The 26,190-nt window shown below is 39.2% G+C and overlaps 1 protein-coding gene across 6 annotated transcripts in view; it reads left to right on the top strand.

The window, feature by feature from the left end:
- The window catches only part of MLIP (muscular LMNA interacting protein), a 102,779-nt gene that overhangs the window by 166 nt on the left and 76,423 nt on the right, over nt 1-26,190 (top strand). The window lies entirely within an intron of this gene.

Here is a 26,190-nt window from a genome sequence, read left to right as displayed (position 1 = left end):
GATATTTTAAATTTTTTAAAATGTAATTATAAGCAGGAAAAGAAATAATTCATTGTACTTTACAGGCAGGGGTATTTCCTGGCTTCCTTTAACCACTGACCTTGAAGACTAAAACTTCATTCATGTATATTAAATTAATTATGACAGTGCATTTCTGTGGAAATTATGGAAATTTGTGAATTCATTTTGTGTGCATGTGAAATGCCAAAACTGAAATCTGGTTAGACTTTGTTATCATAACCCAAACTGATAGCTAATATGGGTGATTTTCTTGTATTTTTCTTAAGGGATTATATCTTTGCACATTATGTTCCATAACTTTAGATCAGTAACTGGCAGAAGAAATTGTTTGTGTCTGGGATGAATCTGAAACTTAGTGAAAAGAGGTTTGACAAAAACAAATTATCAAGAGAAAGTGAAAAGAGTCAAAACTCAGCTTATTCCTAATTAGCTGAGGCTTGCAATGCAATTTGTAATTTGCCTTGCATTAATGAGTTTTTTTTCTTGATATCACAAAAAGGGCAGTTTATTCTTGGCTTTGCAAAGCTGTGAAGAAAAGTGGTCATCACTCTTGCTAAGAAACAAATTAGCACTGAATTTTTTAGCACCTGAATGGTGGTATTGCATTGATTTGGTTTCGTAGTGGGTCATCATTTACTCCTGTTTGATCACAATGTTGGCCTCTACCAGCCTCAGTTAGATTAGTTTTGGCAAGCTTGTGTGTTGGTTCACAGTTTTCAATACCCCTTCACCAAGGCAAGGTGCATTGGGCAGGAAATAAGGAAAGCACTGAAACTGAAAGTAATGACCTGGTGTTATAGTACCTTTTCTTTAAAAAAACCCAGTATTTATCTAAAGAGTAATATCTGAAAGAGCATTGCTAAAGCTTCATTGCTCAAGTTCGAATGGGAATATTATTTATTGTTTTAATTGTATAGTTTCTCATTAATAATTAATTAATTCTTTAGACGGTGACCTTATTTTCAATTTGTGATTGATACATAAAATATAAGGAAAACTTCAAAATTAAAAACAAGTATAAAATCCACTTGATCTTTAAGGAAGGTTTCGAAGGAAACCTTTGACATTTTGTTCTAGCTCATGCAAAGGGAAAATGCATAGCAATTTAATCAGCCTGTATGGTTATCTAATTGCAGACCATATCCTCATGCACAAAGAATTGAGCAGCCAACCTTAAGTAAGGCTTTTCCAGAATGCAGAGTGCTTCATTTGGAACACTAATGATCTGCTGTTGACCTTCTTTGTGTGCATCATTTACTAATTTTAAGAAGAGCAAACTGGAGCAAACAGGGACTGCACTGCTGGGAGCCATGCTAACACCCAAGTCAGGTCACACACACTGGTCAGTAGCTTCAAAACTAAATCCTGCCAACACGTCGGGCTGAGAGTGTCCCTGAGCAGTGGCAGGTCACGTTCCTGTGGGTGCTCAGCGAGGGGGTTGAGACGCCTTGGCTGAGGGGGCTTCACAGCACTCTGCTGACAGTGGAGGAATGCCTCTGCTCTGTCCTCCCAGCCCCTTCCCTGTCCCCTTCCAGCTGAGCCCCAGCTTCCTCTGCACCCCACCTCAGCTGTCTCTGCCTGTTTAGTCTTAATGCCTTTCTTTCTGTTTGCTAGATTGATTTCCCTTTGCCCCCACATTTTTTCCCTAGTTTCACATCTCCTGGATTTTTATTGATTCTGCCTTTTACTCTTTGTTACATGCTGGTCAGGTCAACTGACTGCATGGGAGCAGTGTCAATCTGAGTTACAGATACTGTTTGTACATGCTGTTGTGGATGTCTGTTCACATATTTAACTTCAGTACAGCAAATGTATACACTGTTTCATACTCTGTTTCCCCCTCCTGTGCTGCCTTTTTGCACTTCACCTCAGTCACAAACTCGCTGTTTTGCCACCCTGGTGTTCTGGCAAGTCTGCTGGTATTCCTGAATCATGAACAGCCTTGCATGTGTAAGAGGTTGTTTTCAAGGATATGACAGCTTTCCCAAATTCCCTGTTTCCAAGCTGCCTTCTACAGTATCCCACTTACCAGCTCCTGGATAGGCTGAAGTCAGTTTTCCTAAAGCCCAGGGTGTGTGTTTTGGTACTTGTCTTCCTCAGTTCCCCACAAGGTCTTAGGCCTCACTATTTCACAGTCACTACAGCCAAGCCTGCCACTGAGTGTACACATGCACAGCCACTTCTTCCTTGTTTATGAATAACAGATCCAGCTGGGTATGACACTGCTGGCCCATGCTGTGCCCACATCAAGAAGCAGTCCTCGGCACCCTGCAGAAATTGTCTGCGTTGCTTGTGCTGTGCCATTTTGTTCTCTGCAGGTGTCACAAAAGCTTAAGTCTCATGTGAAAAAACCCAAACAAACAGGGTGTGCAGTCCAGATACTTCCTTGAGTTGTTGAAAGAAATTGTTGTGAGGAGCACTCTCCGCTTCCTCACCCCTTCCATGCTGTCTGTAGCCCAGTCCCACTGCAATGTCATCCTCACTGAACTCTCCTCTGATCCTGACCCACATCCTCACCCAGCCCTGCTCTTCAACCTGTACAAATGTTCTCCACATTTTATCTGCTGCTTTACACAGACACTGTTCTTTTCCCTGCCTTTCTGAAGAGCCTGTGTCCCTTGCAGCACTGTAGCCATGTGAGCTATCCCACCACATCTGGTATTCCTGTAATGTTGCTGTTCTATGAGCGATATGTATTTGTGTGTGTAAGACCAATCTTGGATTTGTAGGCCTTGTCACTAATATTTTCTAGCTATTTTCAAAAGAACAAGGTCTATGTCATCCAGAAAATACTCCGATTGTAGCATGTCAATCAGAGACCAGCTCATGCTCAGAGTTTAACACAGAAGACAGCATCACAGACAGTTTTAAGAAGTGGTATTGTACCTTTACATTCACTGCTTACTGGGCATGAGATAAATACTATAAAATTCTCTACCACTTCAGGCTATTTCACGTAATATTTCACATAATAAGAATTCTTATCCTTGCTTCCTGGAGGAAGACTCGGCAGCCAGGATCCTGAAGAGAGTCTTTGTGTGGAGCTGACTGTGAGAATGGAAGATAATGGAGGGCCCATTTTGTGAAGGGAAAAGAGAATGACTCACAATAAAATGGATTGGACTAAGTAGATGAACATACTTGCCCTTTTCAGAGCTTTAATAGCTCAGAAGGACCCAGTAATTCCAAAGTTTCCCTACTGAAACAATAGCTCAACTCTAAATAGTCTGTTTTCATTCTGAACTTCTCATCCCTTAATGCATATTGCCTTGTTTGAATTTATTTTAATTCTATTTCACGCTTGTCTCTTTCTTATTTGATGTCTTCTCTCCTCATGAAAAACAGCACTACTGCATTTAAAATAATGTTTACATTGGTATGTTTAATGGGGAACATTTTGTACTTTAGTTTGCATTATAAGGCTTTTTCTTTACTTTCTTCTTACATGGAGTAGCAATAAAGAACAGTTCTATAGTGAAAATAGATCAACCAAATGGATGTATGAATCAGAAAGGATGCCATGCACTCCTTAAAAGGTTAGGTTTTGAATGACAGAGTTGCAGGACTTCATTCAGAGAATTAGCATTTGCTTTTCACAAACAGGATGTGTGCATACAGCTTTACTGAGCAAGGCAATTTGGATCAATGAAACAATGGTTAATCTCCCTACTCTGGTAGCAACATCAGGAGTCCTGACAATATCAGGCCTTCTCCATGGCAAGTGTGGGAAGTAAAGATTCCTTGAAGAAGGCAGCCTGTTTCCTGAAGTTTGCCACCTAAGGGAGCCCAGACAGAATGAGGATGGTGACTAAGGAGGTGATGGCAGGTCCTGCTTGCAGGTTTTGTTGTTGATTTAACGATGTGTAAACCAGGTGAGAAGCGAGTATGAGATGGGAAGGGCTGTTTGAAAAGCAGCAGATAAGGGAGCTGGGTGGAGGCTGGTGGGAGTGGGCAGGGCAGGAAGCGCTGGGTACAGCCGTGCTCCATGGAAACCCTTCTGCCAGGTCAGCCTCGCTCTTGTGCCATGGGGTCAGGGATGGCAGCGCTCCTCCTGGGCTGCTGGGGTCAGGGATGGCAGCACAGCACTCCTCCTGGGATCAGGGATGGCAGCACTCCTCCTGGGCTGCTGGGCTCTCTTCCTTGCCATGGCCAGTCTCTGCCAGGCTCCCTGGGTGTGCAGCAGGCAGGTGGGCTGTGGCTCAAGGTGTGCTGTGGCCTCAGTGGGTGGCCACAAGGAGGGAGGAGGAGCCGAGGGAAGAGCCAGTGTTTGTGCAGAGACAGGGGATCAAACACCTGGACAACGGGATCTGCTTTGGCACGGCAGAAATCTCCGTGGCTGAGGAGCAAGGGATAGTTTGATAATTCGGTGCTGAAGTTTGAGTATCGTGCTCATTTCTTGACATAAAAATAAACACAAGAGTCAGAGAAGGATTTATATTTGGTTATATTTAAATTATTCCTATTAATCTAAGAGGAAGGTTTTAGTTCTTGCTGTGGAAGGTGTTTGTGACCTCCTCTGGGAGATTTTGTCTTGTAGCTGAATTCAGGGGGGTGAGTTGACACACCTAAGGCGTCTTGTGCTGCTTTGTCCCAAATTACAGCAGCTTTGGCAAAAAGGGTTGCTTCAGGAGAGCAACTTACAAATGACCCAGAGCTTTGTAGATCAGGACTGAGGCTTTGCAGTTGCTACAGCAATAAGATCCTAACATGGTGACAATTGCATCTTGCTGTACAGGTGTAGGACCAAGGCAGAGCTCCAGGCAGAGGACCAGCATTTCCTCCTGCATTCCTAGAGCTGCATTCCTGCCTGTGTGGAGGCATGGATTACTTCAGCAAGCAATCACCCAGAAGGAGGAGGAGGAGAGAATAAATTGGAGCCTGCATGTAGCAGCATATTTTTAGCACTGTTGATGTGACATTAAACAGGACAAAAGAAAGTGGGAAGCACTGAATCTTGGTCTGCCCTTCTTTCTAATCCTGTCACGGAACACAAATGCCATGAGGCAAGAGCTGCCTTTTCTTTGGGCTGACACCAGTCTTACAGAGGCACTGCTGGAACATTTGAGGCAGGCTTTGCTTGTATCAGTGGGAAAAGAGCTGTCTTGGAGAGGTGTCATCAGTGCATTTTTGGTTGGAGGTTATTTGAAATGATACCATGCAATATGACACAGGGGTTCAGAAGAGGAGTGCAGCAGATTCCTGTGGAGTCTTGAATGTTGTGGTAAAAGAGCCTTTTCGTGAACAAGTAGCAACTGCCTGCTTTAATGTTTTGGGGTGAGGAAAGACAAGAACCCCTGTGTCCCTATAGCAGTTGCATCAATTGCATCACAAAGCCACGCAGGGCAGTTCAAGTGATTGGATTTTGGGTGAGGCATCAAGAAAAAGAGTGTTAGTATGGAGAGACAGCCCGTGTTGAATAATTAAAGCAGTTCTGGGAGATAGTTCTAGGCATGAAACTCTCTAGAAATTAGTTAAATGGAAATTTTTTTCTGTGGTATTGGTTTGAGACTTCCTTGAGTGATACTCAGGTATAACCTGAGAGTTATAAATGAGTGAGAGACCATTTCCAGAAATATGTTTGGCTATGGAGACTGTTATTTAGAAAAAACCAGTTTTTTCCAAAGTTGTTCCTCAGGAATCTCTGAGTTATGGGTGATACTTGTGAAGATGTTCACAGCTGCTGCTCACACTGAAATTCAGAATGAATTCTAGGAAAAGCTCCTTCATTAGAAGCAAAGTGCAGCACTGGAACAACCAGGGAATTTGTGGATTAACCACTCTGGGAAGTTTTCAGGACTTAACCATATGAAATCATGGCCTTGCTTTGGCAGCAGTCTGAATCCATATGCTGGAGTGGATGATTTTTGGAGGTCCCTTTCAAGCATTTCTTTGATTTAATTTTGAAGCTACACTACAGCATTTGTCATGAAACATGCTTATAACTTTTCCCATCTGCAAATCTCTTTTAACACATTTAGTATGGATACACAATGAGACTGTACTTATCATTAAGGCATCCTCATTCCAACATTTTAAACCTAATCTTTTCAATTCACTGTACTTTGAATTCTGAAAATACTCAATAATAGAGTGGCAGCATTAAATCTTTTGCTTTTGTATGAATTCCTGAAAATAGAGATCTTTGTGGTTTAACTCCAGACAGCAATTAAGTGCCACACAGTTGCACCCTCCTTCCCCTTTTCCAGGAAGGAGGAGAGGTGTAGAGGAGAATAAAAAAACCAAAAAACTCATGGGTTGAGATAAAACCAATTTTTATCTGTTTAATAAGTTTATCTGTTTAACAAGTTTAGTAATTGAAAAAAACAGTAATGGTAATTATAATGACAATAATGAAACAGACAAATAGAGAGGAATAAAAGCTAACAAAGACACGTGATGCACAATACAATTGCTCATCACCTGCTGACCAATGCCCAGCCTGCACCTGAACAGCAATCAGCTCCTCCTGACCAGCTCCTCCCAGTTCATATACTGGGCATGGTGTTCCATGATATGGCTCATAGCTTTGGCTGGTTCAGGTCAGCTCTCGTGACCATGCTCCCTCCCGCTCTTGTGTGCCTGCTCCCTGGCGAGCAAGGGAAACTGGAAAGTCCTTGATTTAGAGTAAACATTAGTTAGGAAAAACTGAAACATTCAGTGTCTTACTAAGACCTGTATCCCAGCTGAAACCAGGGCAAACTACTTGACAATGTACAGAATAAAGGGAGGAGTGGTAAATGAAAGGGATAAAGAAGGCAGATGTTAATGAAGCTGGGCTTGGAGGACAACGTGCATGTGGTGTCCCACATTCCTCCATATGGGGAGGAGGCACCCAAGATTCACAGATGCCTGTAGTCAAAAAGGAAAGACAAAAGTCAGAGGGTCTACAAAAATTTGCAAAGTTTTATTATGGCAGGGCAACCAGAGTGTTAGTCCCTTATGATATAAACACACTGCAGTGGATTTTGAGTAAGGAGTGGGGTGAAAGAGGAGGGAGAGAATAAAGAGAGGGAGAAGGAAGGAAAAAAAAAGACCACCAGTCCTGGCTCCAGAATCAATCCTGCTGATGGGGTGCCCAGGGTCCTGGATCATATGTGTGCCCAGGTTTTGTGGGGTTACATTTTTATTGATAATTTTTGCCTGTTCTGGAGCTAAGTGTCTCACTTTCTGTACAAATTAGTTGTCATGTGCAGTTTATTCTTCTGGATCCTTCTGGAAACAGGTTGGAGGGTGTTGGGGGTCTTGATCCCCCTCTGCTGGGTTGGCCTTTTGTTGGCAGCCCATTCCTGCTTCTAGACCTGATTCTGGCACTTGTGCTGTGTTTGCTTTTCCTCAGAAACCAGAACAAGGATGTTTATCCCAGAAAAGTGCTGCCCTATCTCAGTATGGCCTCTTCTCCAGTCACATTAAGTGAGGCATCGAGCCTCCCTCAAGTGATGGTTGCTTTTCTCTCCTTGAGAAGAAGATTCCACTGGATGAGGAGAAGCTGCAGTAGGGCAGCCTATATTTCACTTTGTAAGCTCGTGGTCTGCTGCATTGAGGTGAGCAAAGGCAGGCTGAAGAAACACAAACTGTGTGGAATGAGTTTGTGCCCCAGACTGATGATGAGGCACTGGTGGGTACCTGCCACTTCCTAACAGGATGGAAAATGGAGCAGTGCCTGGTGGTCCTTAGTTTCTAGGATCACCCAAAATCTGTCCTTGCTGTTGCTTCTCCTTTAGAGGGAAGCACTATCCTAACCCCTAAGTTCTCTGTGTCAAGGGAGCAGAGCTTCAAGTCTTGATTGAACATGAAGGTCATGCAGGAAACCTTTCTGCCTTCATTTTTGAGAGTTAACTGCTACCTTTTTTGAAAGAACTGATGGTGACCTGTAGTACATATTGCAAAATAATTTCTGATGGAAATTTTACTATATCGGTGCCTTCCTGGAAACAAAGATCCATTCTTGAGGAAAAAAACAAAAGCAAATTTGCTGAACGTTGGTGAAAAATTAATTTTGCTCAACCACTTTTAATTTGTTTGGGATTCTCAAAAGTAGAAGGTAACTGGTTGAAGCTTTTCCTATCTTGAATCGTACACAAATGAATGTATTCATACCCCAGAACTGACAGAAATCCCCAAAGCAATTTCACATTTTTCTCTATGAGACAGAAAGTGAATCACTGCCATTCTCTCTTTGCTGTATCGTGTTTCTTGTTCTTGAAGAACATTTGGAAATCAAACATAGGAAACTTAGAGTGTTTTATAAATGTTATGTTTTTAAATGATGTGAAATGAGCCAACGGGTTTGTTTTAAACATTTAAAACTGAAGATTCAGGGAACAGCCATCAAAAATTTTCCCCTGTTGAATAGATTTAAAATTGTTTTTATAGAAACTCCATGCATCTCATAAAATGTTACTGACAGTACATTTATCACCATTTTACTCCTTCTTGAAAATACACCTGTTGGTGATGATGAAAGGAATGTTTGAAAAACATCATTAGATTTTCAGCCTCAAGCAAGATTCAAATGGCTTAATATACTTTTTTAGTAAATACACTTTAAAATACATCCAGATCAAACCCGAAATATCAACTGAGTTAAATGATAATCAGACAAGGAGTAACTCTTAGCAAAGCTCCTGAGCCAAACTCAGTTCTTTCAGTCTGAACAACAAAAGCAAAATGCAAAGTATCTGTATTTGAAGTTCCAGCAAAGGAAAGGACATGATTTGTCTTTCTCTCTGTTTTTCTTTAATAGATCATGTTTTCACTAATGTGATGGAACAGAACTCAGTTAAAAATACATCAGCTTTCCTTATAGCAATCTTATTAACCTTTTAGGTGAATTGACACTGATATATGCATATTAAAAAAAGTCCAAAGAAAATGTCAGTGTTTTTTATTGGGAGAGAAGTAGCTAAGTCTAACAGTAAAGATTTTCTTTTTTTAAAATTTCATTTTATTCTTAATAGCAATATATTCTAGTTTACTGTGTCTTTTTCTGAGAAATAAAGTGTATGTGCTGAAGGATTATAATGATAAATGATTCATGTAATGATTTTCAGCTCCTTCCCAGTTTCTAAGTCTTAGAAGTCAGGGCTGTGCACCTCCAACCTTGCCAATGACTTGTGGTGACACAGAGCTGCAACGTGTGATGGATTGCCTGGGGTTTTCAGAGGCTCCAGTGCACTTCAAAGTTTGGGAAATAGGATTATCAGAGCAAATTTAATTTTCACTTTGTTTTATTTGCTTTGTTTTATTCATAAGTGTTATGATAAAAGTGTCAGTAATGGGATCACAGGCTGTTCTTTGTTCTCCAATGGTGATTGTGCTTAGGAATCACCATGACCAGCTACATCAGGATACAATGGGATCTGAAGGAGAGTAGTTACCCACAGTGGTATTGTAAGTAAAATGCAGTAAAATAAAACCTAATATTTCATTCTTCTGTTTCCAATTGAATATTTTTTACATTTTTTCAGAATGTGCTTTTGACAGATGTAGAAAATCTAAGTCAAATGATTGAGATGTCCAAAGAAAGGGAAAGTTGTAATTTTCACCCTTCCACATAATGACAATCAAAGGGATGTGTCCAGAAAATGATTCTGCAAAGTGCTCTCAGAAATTACCCCCTGGCAGCAAGTGTGTGGGTAACACTCTCCAAATTACTAGGGACAAGTTAAACCAGTTTCTTAAAATCAGCTAAATTTGAAGATATTAGTCATTTTTAAGAAGAGTAAATGGTCAGAGTGCATGACTTCTAGGAGCACTGCCTCTATGAAGTGTTCAAGTACTGCAGATATGAGTGTCATGTAAAAGTATGGAAGTAATTTTCATGACCCTCTGGGCAGTGTATGTCTTGGGAGGGGTGTGAGATTGGGCTTTGCAGAAATAGGATATGTTTTGACACATGCTGATTTTCAGACTATCCTCTGGTGTAGCAATATTACATATTCCTAAAAATTCAGGTCTTGTTTGAAATATTGACCCCAGTATTCTGAGGGAATCTCTTTGCTGTTCCTATGTTGGAGCTTCTTGATAGGAAACTCTATTAAGAACAGAAATACTTATATTCTGTGCATTTACTGTGTGTTGTAGACTTCCTGTAAAAAATTATTTGTCTGTGAAATGATATATTAGAATTTTCTAATTAATGTTCTTTTGTTCTGTTTTTATTACTATTTCACATGCAAGACCTTACAGGTTTAGATGTTCCTTCATTAATGCAGGAGATAGTTGCCTTCTTTCATATTTCTTAAACAAGAACAATTTGTTCTAAGAATAGAATTATATTTGAAATAATGGCTTTTGTATAAAACATAATAGTTTACAGTAGTTATCTCACTGAGCTGTCTCAGGGTGGCAGTGATTTGGTTTGATAGTTGTTTGTCTTCCTTTGTAAGTGCAGAGATTGTCTTATATTGTAGCTACCCTCTTTTTGATGTCTGTGAGAGGGTACAATTCTAAATGGATATCCAGCAGCTAACATGTGTAGTCCAAGAATTTCTCAAATTTTCATCATGTATAAATGGTTTAGAGGGCTAGTCATGGATATAAAATTTATTATATATAAAATAAATTTATTTATATAAATGCAGATGGCCACTTTCAGTCAACGTGTGAGTGAGCAGATGATGATTTTCCAGTAAATCTGTTGTCACTTACATGTGTATGTCTTGCAAATAGACTATATTTTATGTAAAATGATGGTCTGTGTGGCATGTCTGAAGCACTGCCCTACAGTAGAACAGATGCCAACAATGAAGAGCACTGGTTTTGTATTTGCAGGTGTGGGACAGAATTTGCAGCATAAAGTGTGAAGGGAGTTGATAAGCTGCTTTGTAAAACCAGCTTTCACTTTTCAAGCAGAATGCAAAGGTATTTTTAGCATTATTGGCTGTTTCTGAGTTCAGTGCACCAGCTTTTCCTCTCAAAAGAAGGGACCAGAGCTTTTTCAGAGTGTGACTGTGCCTGCTTCTGAGAGAATCAGGCCATTCTGGGAAGTATCCTGGCCAAATATTCTTTTATTTATCTGGGAAATGGAGGAAATTGTGAGAGGGACTTTATTGCTCCAGCTTAGTGAACATAAAAGGAATCAGATAATATTTGAATTCCAAATTATTGTTTTGGAAACCAGCAGAGAATCGAAATCATTGCATAAATATTAATAATATTTGCATCATCAGTAGCATTACTAACATTGTGATTTTCTGATGTATGTTGCAATTTCAGCCATGAATCATCTACATCAGGACCTTTTAGCTCAAGGACAGGAGTTGCCAATGACTACTTATCTGCAGAACCCACTGCACATGCTATTGTATACCAAATTCTTCATATGAGTTCTCTCTAAATGTCTTTCAAGTGAAGATGTTTGCTATTGAGTATGTAGAAAGGGCATGAATTCAAGTGATCTTGAAGCAATCTTCAGAAGACTATGACCAGCTTATTTTTTTCCCATCTGATGCATGAATAAACATCCCAAACTGTTTTATTCTTGAATTCAACAAATAGTTCTCTAATTAAATGTGTGTAATTAAAAATATGTAGATTTCATGAACAGAAAGTTATTTCCATAATTTACAATGTTTTTGTGCTAGAAAATGAGGCACGTTTTAAAGCAGTTTTAATGAAGGTTTAAAACCATAATTATATAATTAGTTTAAAATGTTTTCTCTGCTGTTACTTTCATTTCAGAGGAATGAACATATCTGACAGAAAAATAATCAGAAAGTACATTTATGTGTATTAGCTGTGTGCTGAAATCTGTTATTTAGAATTTCACTGAAGTGACTGGCTAGGTATTATGTGGAATGGCAAGTACTCGAGCTGTTTGGGACTGTTAACCCACAAAGAAATTGAGAGACACTTTTTAACTTTTAAAATAGACACAGGTCAATGAACTATATCTCAGTGAAGTTTATTTGCACCAACCAGTTACTTTTCAAATTTGTTTTATTGTGTTATCACCTCCTAATTTCACTTTTTTGGCCTGTTGTTGTGGTGTGTCATCCCTGCCTGTCCTCCTCCAGCTGAGCAGCAACATTCCCCTGCCAGAAATGCCTCTGGTTTTACAATGTGGCTTTTCCTGAGCATGGCTGCTGCCTGCCAGGAGATGTGGTCTGTGGTACCTGAGTGATAAACCCCAGTCTGGCTTTGGGTGTGAGATGAACACCCAGGTAGGTGAGCTGAGCCAAGGCAGTGACAGCTTTGGATAAGCAGCAGTGGTGGCCTGGGTACCTAAGGATGTTTTGTCCCCATATTTAGGCACAAGTGAGTTTACAGGTGTGGAAGAGGGATGAACACTGAACGGAGGAGGAGTTGAAAAGTTGAGCCTGGGAGAAGCCTAAGTGCTATTTTGAGTTGCTAAATTGGTTTTGGTGGGGAGCTTCAGCACTTCATTGTTTCCTGAAGCAATGGGACTTAACAAAAGCATTTTACTCTTTGCTGCATATGTCAGTAAAATCAGTGCTGCAGGGAAAAGTACTGGTGATGCAAGAAGTGGGGTGAATCTGGGGGGCTCTTTGCACTCACTGGTGCTGTGGCAAAATGTGGCATGCACCACAAACCCTTTTAGTACTGCACACCATAGGCATGGTTGTAATACACACATTAGACAAGACTTGAGAAGAAAGCTGATAATAAGATGGGAGAGGCAGGAAGTCCTAAAAATTATTAAAAGAAGGTGGAAAAAGAGTAATAAATGTAATTCTCCTTGAAATTGGAAAAATTAAACAAAAGGGGAAAAAGGTAATTACTTTTGAAAAATGAAGTAAAAAAAGACTACAAGATGGTGGGAGTGAGAATTAAATAGATATCTGTGAATTAAAGAAGTTCAAGAAACATGGGAATAGAGATGGAGAATTAAAAACAGGGGATATGTTGGGCTGAATTTGCAGCAAGCTTATCTTTTAATAATTGATGTTTGACTAGCTGTATTTTATTTGTCAATGTAACAATTCCATCATTTGTGCCTACTATTAAGTTTCCTCACACTTTTGGTGAATGACTATGTAGAATTCACAGATTACTTGGGATAACACCTGTAATTATCTTCTAGTTATGGCTCAACAGCAGAAACTCCCTCTGCTAATGTGTTTATAGCAACCCTTTGCATTGGTAAGTGATTCTCCCAACATCTGTTAATTCCCCACTAGACACTTAGAAGCCTTTTCCATGAAAAAGTTTAGTTGTGTTTTTTCAACTATTACAGGATAAAAGATTTCAGGAAGGAGACTAAAACCTTGTTGCATTTTTCTTGCTGGCTTCATCAGCACAGTTTTCCACATGGGTTGATGCTGATAGTAGGGAAAAAAAACCCTTTTCCTTCTGTACAAACATGTTTTGCCATTGATTTCCATACCTGAGCCTTGCTCAACTGTAAACAAGATTTCCCTCCTTTCCCTGCAGCACTTTATATAAAGCACTCAGCTGCACTTGTAACTCAGTCGTAACCAATTGTTTTTCTGCTGATCTACAGAAATAGATGTAGATAGGTAAAGATTTTATAAGATTTTATATTTATAAGAAAATTTTATTTTATAAGAAGATTTTATATCCTGCAACTGCTATATGACTAGAAGATCTATTTCTACTCAGAAAGCTGGGAGTGATACTTTGCATCATATCTTACAGTGAGAATGCTTCAGCTCTTTTCTTGATTTATTTTGCTATTATTATTTCTATGGTTAATATCCCTCCAGCATTGCAGACAATCCTCCTTTGCTGCTACTCTTTCAGTGACATGGTTGCCTTCTCACTCGACAGCACTAGGCAATGTGTCACATTTTTGATTGACCTCTTGTTCTCCTGTATTTTCTGAAGTGTTTACAGGATTTGTGGTGCTCCTGCTCGCTGCACTCCAGGCAGCTGCTGTGCTCCAGCCTGGCAGGAGCTTTGGGCATGATAACAAGAATTGTCCTTTCACAACTTTGCAGTGCTCTGCAGTCCCATGGTTGGTTCTTTATGGGAGTCCAGAGATAACCTTGTATTTTTTCAGCATTAGGAAGCCTGAAGTAATATCAGATAACATAAATTAGATTGTGCGGTTGCCCTTGTTGTTTGTGGGCTCTTACAAGATTGTATTTTGGTTCCTTTATTTTCATTTTGGTTGTCTTCTGTCACTTGCAGGAGCAACAGACTGACTGCTATTAATTTCTGACATATTATTTATTTTTTTGGCATCTGGTTGGCACCTGTTTTTCTCTGATAAATACTTAGGGCCACGACTTTGTGTGGATCTGTGCACACACTTCATTAGCAGCACTCCTCCACTGATTTTGTTTGGATTGCTTCTGTGATTTACTATCCATAGGGACTGGAGTTTGCAGTTGAAAGATTTGATAACTCCATGAAAATTATTGTTGTAAGCACTGTGTGTCTGGCTGCTAATACTGAGATGAATGTAAGCACTGACTGTGTGTCCCTTTAGGAAAAGCACTTGCACTGTTAATTGCTAGTGCTCAGCTTCATGTGGCTCCTTTTCTACAAATGTAGGCAGTTTTGATTTTATGCCATTTTGTTTTGATTGAAGGAAAACAGCATCAAGGCCCCAAACACTACAGATATTTTTTTAAAGCTTACCACCACAGAATGCAGGTTTATCCAGACAGCTGGCTTGCATCCTGATATACTCCCTGTTCCTGCCTGTTATTATGGGCTCTCTGTACAGGCTTGGCTGCAATAAACATAGGTAAAATCTGGGGGGAACCCCTCAAATTCACACAAACCTTTTTTTAAAAGGATTTTCTTAGAAACACTTGTAACTATTTCCTGGTCTTAGCAGTATTTTAATATTCCTGTTAGGCTGTGTGTGTGTGTATCTATTTCTACACAGTTTTGAAATAACTAATGTACATTGATTGTACTGGAAAATAACAGTAATTAATTTTTCTCTGAACAGAATGGGATGAAGGGAATGGTAGATGGTGCAAAAAAAAAAAAAATATTCCTGTGTTTATGGATTTTTCACTTTTTTCCTCTAGAGTGGATTTAAAAGTGCTCAGAAGAAATTGAATTAGCACAATATGACAGTTTTATTCCCTAACATAATTATTTCAGTCACAAAGATGTATCTAATATAAGGGATATATGTCTCCTTCAGCTTGGCATAAGAGTTCATATTTGGTAATGCATAGCAGCAGTGACTGCTGAAATACAGTAGTTAGCCTGATGGCTAATTTAAAAGTAGAAGGAAAATGAAATGTTTGGACAGAAGGAAAAAGAATGTCATATGTAAAATACTTTTTATCATAAACAGGTCAGAGCTTCTTTTGTCTTGCAATGATAGTTCACTACTGAGCTCCAAAATATTATTGGGAAATCCCCATGTGTCTGATTCTTCAGAAAACAGGGTTTAAGAAGAGGGTTTTGAGCCATAGTTTGGTGTTTCACTGCCATAAGAAATAAAAGGGAAAAGAGACAATGTAATAAATAAAAAAAAATTAGAAAAAGAAACCTTTCTCTTACTGTTTGTATTCTCCCCTATAAAGATGGAGGTAAAAATTCAATTAGCAGCATTAGTCACTGGGTAAGATTTGAGTTCCCCAGAAAAAAACTCTGCAGTCAAGCTCTGCTGCTATTTTTAGCAATTTTTCTACTTTGCTCGAAAGGATGGAAGATGAGACCACTGCTGGTGACTCACATTGATGACAGAATGGATAATATCAAGTAGGTGTTTGGCTCCAACTCTAACTCTCCTCACCAGTAAATATCTCTCCTGAAATAATGTGTCAGGAATGGAGGATTGGACCAAACACAAATGTTTTGAAGTAATATTGTGAAAGTAGGTAAGGTGATGGCTTGCATTTTTTGTTTGTGCTTTGGGTGCTTCCTGGTGTAAAACTGAGGCTTGACCTGCGTTTGGTAATCCTGGAATAAAATGGTATGAGTGAGGTAGGACTAAAATATTCCTTGATTGGCTCACTGCTGTAAGAACAGTGTTGGCAATATGATGTCAGAAAACAAGAATGGATTTCTGAATTGGAGATCCAGTCTATCTAGCTCAGAGTCCTGTCCTCAGCTGTTACTTGAGCTTCATGTTTATGATTTAAAAAAAAAGGCATAGTGAAATGGACAGATATTCCTGTGTCTTCCCGTCCCCCTGAGCTTAGTGTAAGTAAGTGGATCTGTATGCTGTGGATGTATTTTTTTGGGTTTTGATCTGTTTTTCTTTTTGGCATCTGGAACTTCCTGATGCAGCAAGTTTCATAATAATTATGTGTTATGTGAGCTGACACTTTTGTTTGTATGATAAATTCATGTGGTGCCTCATAGCAATTTTGTTCTTATCCCAAGAATCCATGGCACTGTAGTAGAAACTTAGCTTTATACAGGTCTGTTTTTCTATATGATATTATAGTAGTCATAGTCTTGTTCTAGGTATCCACTGGCTCATATTTACAGGGAATCTTGTGCATGAATAGTCCAAGTAATGTTGCTTAGACAGGAATCAAATCCCCTCTTTGAGATGTCTCTAATGTACATCTGAGTGAGAAAATAATCTGATTTTTTTAATATCAGTTAAAAAAGAAACTATTATTAAACTGACCCATATTAAACATTTACCTTTGGGTAGGATGGACTGCATCTCAGAAGTGCCAGTTCCTCTCTTTTGTATGTAGAGACAACATGGCTTAGATGTAGATTTCTGTTCTGGACACCTCTGCATTTGGTCAGATGAATATTGCTTTTGGGGATGTCATTCACTGCAGAAGGAGAAATATACATTATCCTGGGAAAAAAACAGCTTTATGAATCATTCTCCATATAATAAGATGGTAAAATGCATTTTACTTTCTGTCCTACCTCAGACACTCTTTGGGCAAGGGGTAACCAGACCCTTCGGGCACTAGCTACGGTGCTTTTGCAGTACAGAAGGAAATGGCAAAGGAGATTTTATACAATGAATACTCTTAAGCAGGGTTTTTTTTCCTTAATGCCTGGCATCATGATGTGCCCAAATTTTTTTTTTTTTGGTGGAATTGTCTGTAACCTCAAGAGAGCCCATTCCTTGGATGATGTGTTTCATATAGATTGTGAAGAGAGCTCCCAGCACAGTGTCTCTTCAAAGGTCACCCAGAACATTTTGATTAATGCTATCTTGTGTCTGTTTGGCAGCTAGCAAAAGGGAGGGAAAGAAAACAGACAAAAAAAGCAAGGCAAGGTGAAAAAACCACTTTGCTCCTTTAACTAAGGCAAGGTGGCAGATAAATGTTATCGTCACAAGCACACGGTGTGCAGTGTGCTGAGGAATAAGAGATGATCCCAGGGCCAAAGGAAGAGGAGAGCTGGTCTCTGCACCTGGGAGATAGTGAGCCTCAGCTTGCAGGTGCTTGGTGGTGTGCCTTCAATTGAGAGCTTGCCATCTTAGATCAATTCCAAGCACTTGATCTCCCTGATGGCTGAGGAATATGTTGCTGCTGCACTGAACACTGGCACAAACACGCTGCCTGCCGATTGATGGTGCCCTCCTGATCTCAAGTCTTTCCTGCTCCTGATGCCAAATCCCTAGAGTTTGATTCCACTAGGTCATTGGAAGCTGTATTTTGATTTTAACCATTTTCTAATAGGAAAATACAAGAGAAAAATTTATTCAAAGACATAAACAGCCCTAGATTGAGCCACCTAAGTAAGTTTCAAGAACCTCTAGCATTTGACTTACCTTGGTTGTGCAGTTTCTGTAACTAACAGCAAATGATATTTAGTTCCTAGTTGTGCTTTCTGGCATTCTAGCACTAAGCTTTCTTCAAAAAAACCAGAAAAGAACTTTGGACCTATTTATTGGTATTTCTGGCATTCCAGCATTCATTCCCACTACAATTTCAGGTGCCAGCATGATATTTCAATGCAGATATTGTAAAGAAAGTATCGAGTACTGTTTAAATTTTATTCAAGTTCAAGTTATGCTATGAACTTTAGATGTGGAAGGCAGGCTCTAAGTGTTTGAGACCTACAGAAGATTTCAATATTTTACTTGCTAGTCTTCAGAAATACTTGAAGAGGAGAGAGTGGGTACACCCCAGGTTAGAGTCATTTTTCTCCTACTAATTCAGAGTCTGACCTTGCCTCAATTACCTGATTTTCATTCCCTAAAATCAGTAATTTAGAAATCCTTATTTTAGCTAACAGGTCTAATCACTAGGCTGTGATTCATCTCTCCTGAATTTAGACAGCTGCATTTCCATCTGAAGAGGTTGTCCAGGCTCCTGTTGCACTCAGTGGAAGGAAGTAGGGTTTTCTTGGGCATTATTTTCTGGTGTAGTTTAGATGCCTATCTTTACTCTAAGTGTCTAATCTCTCTCCTTTGGCCCTAATGGAGCCTTGAACAAGCTCACATGTAGATTAGGTAAATACCTATGTTTCCTTAACTGTCTGTATAGGAAACACCCCTTTAAGTTTGCAGAAACTTTGGCTTTTCATATTATTGCAATACTACTTTTTGTCTGTCAATTCATTTAATTCATTGCTCAAAGTTATATTTGATGTGGAACAGAGGCAGGCACACCAAAACTTTAGGTGTGAATTTCAAGATATACACAAGTGAAAATGCAGGGGAAAATGTAGACTGATGTCTGGGCACAGTCCCAAGAAACAGCCTTTGACATTCCTACTCCTGTGGAAAGTGTTAGGCTATATTAAGAACCACTGTTTTTGATTGATAGCAGAGGGGATTCCAGTCTGGAAAAGTATTTTCAGCATGTTAAGTATGTCAGGCATTTATTATCTTAGACATTCTTGTCTTTTTTCATGTTTTCTGAAGCTGTTTTTTCCCACAACCTCTTTTAATATCCTACTACATCCTATATATTCTTTCTGGTACATTGGGCAAGGCTCAATGTTCCTCTCTTGAACACTAAAGGATGAAATGGTCAGAAGAGCATTCAATTTGTACTCTTAATTATGTGAATTTAAGTACTGCAGTTTCCAGGTTGTAATAATCACAACTCCTTCCTCTTAGAGAATGTTGCCATTTAGACATCACCACTGCAGTGGGGTTGATCCACAAGGCTTGTAGATTCCTTTATTGAATTGTCAAACAAAATAGTCCTGGGAGGTTGCTCTTCTTGCTGTGTTGTGAATTCAGGACAGTCTCTGATTTAGTAGTTACTAGTCAGGAAAGAAAAACTTGTGAAGGGACATCACATGTCCTGAGAGAGGGCAATCACACCCGCAGAAAATAATGGCTGTAGGATAAATGCAATTATCTGTATTTTCCTTGGCAACTCTATAGTGTTTTGGGAAAATAGAATTAAGAAATGTGGAGGAAAAAAAATCTGCTAATGGGATGATTTACATGTACTTAATAAATGATTTTCACCCAGTATTCATTTGTTAGGAGGAGATGGAAATAATTTAACTACTGTGTATTCACTGATCATCACAGATGCAGAAAAAGAACAAAGAGCAGCAGTTCTTTTCCAGCTCTCCTCCAGCCCGACTCCTTGTCTGCAAGAGATGTTTGTCTCCTTAGTTCAACTGTCCAGATTTTTGGTTTACCTTAGGCAATGTAGAATTTTTCCTTTGAAAAATAAGTTTTCTCTGGACAAAACAGCCTAAGAAAAAAGAATTTAAAAAACTACTGGCAATGGCTTCTGATTTCAGTCCAATAAGTGCAAGCACAAGGGAAATTAGGTTAATCTGACACCAGGGGCAATGAGTCAGAGTATCTGGTTCAGTCATACAGGTACTGAGTGGGTTTACCTGCTATGGGTACCATGGTCAGTACCTTTGATAAGTATCATGGATTTAATTTCTGTCACTACGTGTCTGTAGGTACAAATGTATCACTCCAATAATAACCCTCTCTCTTCCTACAAATGTCCTTTATCTGTAGACAGAGTGTCCTTTGTAAAGTTACCCTTGTTTAAATGAGAAAACCTGTTTTGTCTGTAAGGTTTTATATTGCAAGGCATTTTTCCCTAGAACAGAATTTTTCTGCATTATGATTTTCTAACAGAAATAGAAAGCTAGATGAGAACAATCAAGTGGTTCATCTGTTGCTATATCAGTTAATTCTTGCAAGAATTTTTGCAGAGTTCCTGCATAATTTTACTGCTTTAATTCATACTCAATAGAGTATTTACATTCTGAAATTAAGCAAAATTCAAGCAATGAAAGTGGGATATTTCCACATATTTCTGTCTTGCACTCTCATGACAAAGGCATAGAAAAGTTCTCAGTAGTCTAAGTGAAGTTTTCATTGATTATTTGAAGGCAGATACACTGACTGCATCTGTGATGATCAGTGAATGCACAGTAGTTAAATAAATCTCACCCTCTATTAATAATGTCCCTTTATTATTGTTGGGAAATAAGCAATCATAAATTCTGAATATTTTCTGAATATGAAGCAGTGTAATAGAAGAGGGAATGAGCATTTCCTGTTGCAAGAGTGGCCTCTTGCCTGGTGGTTGGGGAATACATGGGTTTAAGCTTCTTTGGGCAGACTTTATTGAGAAAGCTGGTTTGAAAAGGAAAAACAACTGCCTATATTACACACCCTACTTGTTTGGTAGTGCAACCATCTCTGTATTGCCAGCCTCTTCCTAATGTAATAGAAAGAATATTTGAAATTGAAACAAACAATTTATAAAATCAAACAACTTATAAATAGCTTATGGACAGTACAAATTAGATGCTAAACAATACTTAGGAAGGTATTTAGAAATGGGTTATACGCTAATGGAAAACATTGTAACAAATAAATTATAGTCCTTACTATAGATTCATGATAATATTACATACTGTTTAAGTAAAAAATTCTTTTTGAGACTTGCCTGTTTTCCTGTGCTGCTAAAAGCCCGATCGCTGAAGTTTGGCCCAGAATTTGCATTACTGTCCTGAGGGGTTGTTTCAGAGTGCTAGATGGCACTGGAAAATGTTCCCTGATCCCCAGCTGAATATAACTTCCTGCTCTGATTTTTTTCCCCACTGGCTCTGTGATATGGACCAGTGAAGCCACAGGGAGATACAAGGAGTGCTGGCAGTTCACATCAGCTGAAGAAGAACCCCACAGTCCCTTAATACACCTTCAGATGAGTTTTACCTCTTTAATGAACTCCTCCTCAGATACTTCAGGCTTTTTATGCTTTCCTGAAGCTTCAGGATTCATTCTTTACTATTGCACAATTTTAGCCCTATATAAACTTTGCTCCATCATTATTATAATGCTTTCTCACAGGCACAGCAGTGTCAGATTTTTTTCTGTTTTTCTTACTATTGCCAACATATCTAGACAGCTTTAAAGAAAAAGAAGAGATCTGTAATGGTTTCTGTGATGTTGAAGAGCTGCTCTGCAGCAGAGTGTTCCACAGGAAAGGTGCAATATGATAGGTAGTGCTTTGTATGGAATTATGCATCCATAGATATTACAGGCGATAGCAAGTCTGAAGCTGGTTTCTAGGTGATCTCTGGTTTAACCAAGACCTGTGTTAATGAGCCAAGCTTTGTATATCTTAAGAGATTCTCCACCCCAAAGGAACAAATATCATGGTGATTTTGTGGTTAAAAGCTATTTGCTACTTTGTCACATTTGAGGTATAGTTTAGGATTTGCCTACAAGTTGTGGGGACTGTATTGAAGAATACGGGTCACTAGCTTTCCCTTTCCTCAGCATCATGTCCTTGTCAATTTTTAGGCTATTTGGTTTAATTTGAAATTGTCTTTCATTGCAGTCCTTACTCTTACTGCATGGATCAAATATGTTTTTGGGAATGCCTTTAGAGAATTAGGGTTTGACAAGGTGCAGTGATATTTATGCACATTTATGTACATTGAGGCATGCAATTGATTCTTTTTGGAGACCACAGATAGATCCTGAGACTATTGCCTTTATACTGGTTTTCTTTATCACTAGAAAACTTGTCTGGCTATCATAAAAAATCTTTACTTCTATAATAGGCAAAGAAATGTAGTTGCTTTTGTAGATTTGCACACCATAAGCTCAAGAGCTCTAGTGTATTTTATCACAGTTGGAGTTGACTGATGGAGATTAACCTCATGCTAATCACTGTAAATGTAAAACCTTCTGTCTCAGTGCTTACTACCAAGATCACTGATGTAATTTGTCCATATAAACAATAAGGTTTTTTAGTTGTTTATTAGCCTCTGTAAAATCTGACAAACGAATACAAGACTTCTGACCATCTATAATATTTATGGTGCACTTTCAGTCATACAATAGATACTGCTCCTCAATTGGACAGAAAAGAGGAAATATCTTCCAAGTTGACAGCATTTAAACACTTTAAAACATCAAATTTGTGAATAATATTGTTAGCATTTTTGTAAGTGATTCTTCAAATATTTTAGTCCTTGTCATGTGTATTGCTTAATGAGATGGATATTTAAGCCAAAAAGAATAATAACAAGAAAGATTTTTATTGTGGAGACCCATATAAGGAGTAAGATATAATGTATATTTTACATTTAGTTCTGAATTTAGCACAGTAATATCTAGCCTTGTAAATGGTGTGTTCTTGTGTCTCATGTTTTGGGAGGATCTAGTGCAGGATCAGACAAGGTTTCCATGACAGCATATAACCCAAGTCCACCCTGTGCTTTCTTTTCTCTTTAGAGAAAGTAAGAGCAGCACAGCTGACTTCACATAAACATTTCCCTTAAGTACTCTGGAAAAAATTTCACGACATTTCTTCACTGAGATCAATGAAAATATCAGAGTGAAAATCTCAGAGGCCACTCTGGTCCCAGAATTTCCACCCCACTTCTGGTCTCCTCAGCACTCGTAATTGGTTTGGGCAGATGCAGCCCCACATTGTCCCCCTTTGGTCTCAGAGAGCCATGGACACGCTGGTCAGTGGCTGTGACCTGAGCACCTGCTGCCACCACGGCAGGCAGTGCTCGCCAGAGCCCGTGCAAGTGGGAACGAGCTACCAAGAACTAGTGCCAAGTTGCTAGAGATTTAGGGACTAGTCTTTCCTGAAGGTGATACTTGGGCCCAGAAAAGCTGCTGTCATGCATATGAGAGTTTCTAAGGGGTGCTTTTGTTTTATGAAGGCTGGAAAACAGTAGTTATGCTAAAATGATGCCTAGAAAGCTTTTTTGTCTCCTTTATTGACAGTGGAAAATGCACTGTATCTCTTGCATATGTTTTTGCCGTGGACCTTAATAAAATCTTCACTGGGATAAAACCTGTAAAATGATTTCAAGGTCTTCTATAGGTAATCAGACATTTCTGTTATACTGCCATTATTGTATTACTAGATGGTATATGTGGTACTAAAGAAATGAGGCATTTTCATAATATAAAAGCTATTAGAATATTCAACTGCAGTCACTGCCAGCCTTTTATAGTATCTACATTGGCAGAACCTTAGTTTGCTTGTAATGCTTGAAAGTTTATTACTTATTCATCAGCATCTTAAATTAGACAGCCTCAGTATCTCAGCTCTCTGTAGCAGGGCATGTTGATTAGTGTTTCTAGAAAGATTTGGCATAAGTTAGGTTGATGCTGGCAGAGAGAGGTGGGTAGCATATGTAGTGCATTATCACTATACGTTTTCAGTGTTGACAGGAACAGAAGGAAGCTGACATAACACATCTTGATAAGTAATACTGCTATTACCACTGTCACTTTTATCACCAGCTACGCAAAACATTGACCTAGGACTCTGATTTGATGTTAAAATAACATTGGTGTGTATTGACATATATATCATATTGATTTTGTCATGACATTCCTTGGCAGGAATATTATTGTATATTGCTTCAGTTTACTTGTTAGTGTTGCCCTTAATATCTCCTTCAGAAGGCAGTAGTTATTTTTTGTGCCTTTTTTCCTCCCCTAGTGACAAAGATAGTACTTATTGGTTTGGATATGAAATGCTTATAGGTAACTTTTTCATATGAGAGGCTGTCATGCAATTAATTTCATTGCCAGCAATTCAAGTAATGAACAGATTCAATGTCATTCAAAGTTTGGTTTTTTTTTTTCAGAACAAAAATCCATTTTTGATAATTCCACCAAAATTTGATGTCTGGAACAACATAGTTTTTCTGTTAAAAATGGAATTTTACTATTACTTATGTAAAGATTGATGCATCTTTAAGATGTGCCAATCATTTGATTGCAATTTAAAGCTGATTAGAATGTTGCTAACTTCTGAATGTGAATGACTGGTATCAAAACTCTAGGCTGATCTAGTAGAGTTACTCTGGAAAACAACGTGTTGCAAATTGCATAATGTCACCCTAGGACACTCTCCAAAGTACAGGAATTTTGGGGTGGTATAACTGGCATGGACTCTGAATGGGTGGTGGGAACCTGAGCTGTGAGGCATTTGCTTGCACAGGTTCATGATGACTTAGCACTCTAGATCTCACTGGAGTTGATTTGGCCGTGGACTTTTATTTTCACCACGTAGGTACTATGGGTTCATACAGAAAGTGTGGGGATCTGTCCAGGGCACAAACAGCTCAGCAGTGCACATTTGGACAAAAAACATCTTTTGTCAGAACTGAGAGTTGCTTGCTGGAACCTCTGAGACCTGAGAGATGGGACCACAATGGCTCTTAGTCCCGTGTTGCCTTTGCAGGACTCGTGTGCAGGTGCTGTGCAGTGTTTTGTCCATGCACACAGGCACATCCCCTCTAAAGCCTGGAGGGCCACGTTTAAAGGAGAGGAGACACCACCATGTTCCATCTGGATGGGAGCCACTTTGGTGTGGAGGATGAGTCATTTGGCTAGCACAGAGCTGTGCTCTGCTTATTAAATTAGGTGACGTGTTACACAATTAGCCCGTATTTGCGCGGCTGGTGACCCAGACTGGCTCAGGTCTCCCGAGCTCTGGAGCTTAGGAAGGGATAATTTGGATCTATCTGTAGTAATCACCCAAGAAAGTTGTGACCCTGGAGTGGTGAGCTGCCTCGGGGAGCCATCAGGAAAAGCTGGCTGTAGAAAAGCGCCCGAGCCCCGGCCCTTGGAAGCGGTAAGGAGCTGACACGGAGCCCCGGGGAGCAGCTCGCCCTCTCGGCATTCTCAGCTGTGACTCCTTCCAAATTTAGGCCTCTAAACTAGGTATCAGTTTCTTACGAGAATGAGAGTGTGGAAACTGCCCCGCAGGATCAGGCGGAGCGCAGCTGTGCAGTGTCCTGTCTCAGGCTGTGCGAGCGCTGGCACCAGAGAGCAGCGGCGCAGAGGGGCCAGAGCAGAGCTGAGCTCACATCTCTCCTTTTGCCGGGCAATTACAGTACTTCATCATTAGGCACAGAGTATGTCAGTGAGTTTCTCCTAATGAAAGTCTTTCATGCTGTTTAACTAATTGAATATTCACTGGGCCAGAGCAGGGGACCTAAATTGTCCTTTCCATTCCCGTGTCCTGATCAACAGCTAATCCTTAGCTGCTTCTACATTGCTCTAAATATTAATGATTTATTTGGATTTTTTTGGTGGAATTTCTATGTATTTTTTAAATGAATCTCTCTTTGTTGCCCTTTATTAACATAATATTTTAACTTTTTTCCCCTTAAATATTCTGATTATTGTCTTCCCCCCCTCCAATGATTCAATTTTCCTCAGAAAATTTTGAGAAGATTTAAATGTTTCTCTGCATTCTGAACAGAATTTGTGTGTTTAAAAATCTCTTACATTTGATGTGAAAATCTAACACCAAACCAATTCTTGGTGACTTTTTTGTGCACCTTCCTTTGCTGCTACATGAGTAAATGACATTCTTCACATATTCTTCGAAGATGTCATGCCTTTATTTTATTTTAGTTTAGATTTCATTTTTCATTGTCATTTTATAATATTAATAATAATGAAAAAGCTTTTGCATTGAGCTAGCTCTCATTAGGCTCTCAGAAGTTGTGTTTGATAACTTAGTGAGTTCATTTTTACAGTTCCTGGGAAAGTGTGCAGTCAGTGTGAGCAGAGAAGAAACATGGAGCTTTACCAGAGGGTTTATCTAACTAAACAGTTGCAATGATGGATGCAGGGTATAAGAATTCTTTCCCAGAATATACTTTCTAAGTGTATATCTGTGTAATAGATGTTAAAAAAAACCCCAAAAAAACCCCCCAAAAAAGAAGATAAATGTCTTAGAAGTGATGTAGATTTCACTGTTGCTAAGAAGTACTGCAAAAGAGTTTTTCAGGATGTTTCAGGCTTGTTTTAGCAGGTATGAAAGGCCACATGACTGCAAATGCTTGACTAACACAATCAAA

The sequence above is a fragment of the Haemorhous mexicanus genome, chromosome 3 (genome assembly GCF_027477595.1).
Source record: "Haemorhous mexicanus isolate bHaeMex1 chromosome 3, bHaeMex1.pri, whole genome shotgun sequence".
In the NCBI taxonomy this organism is placed as follows: domain Eukaryota; kingdom Metazoa; phylum Chordata; class Aves; order Passeriformes; family Fringillidae; genus Haemorhous; species Haemorhous mexicanus.
This window is presented reverse-complemented; position numbering and strand designations above follow the sequence as displayed.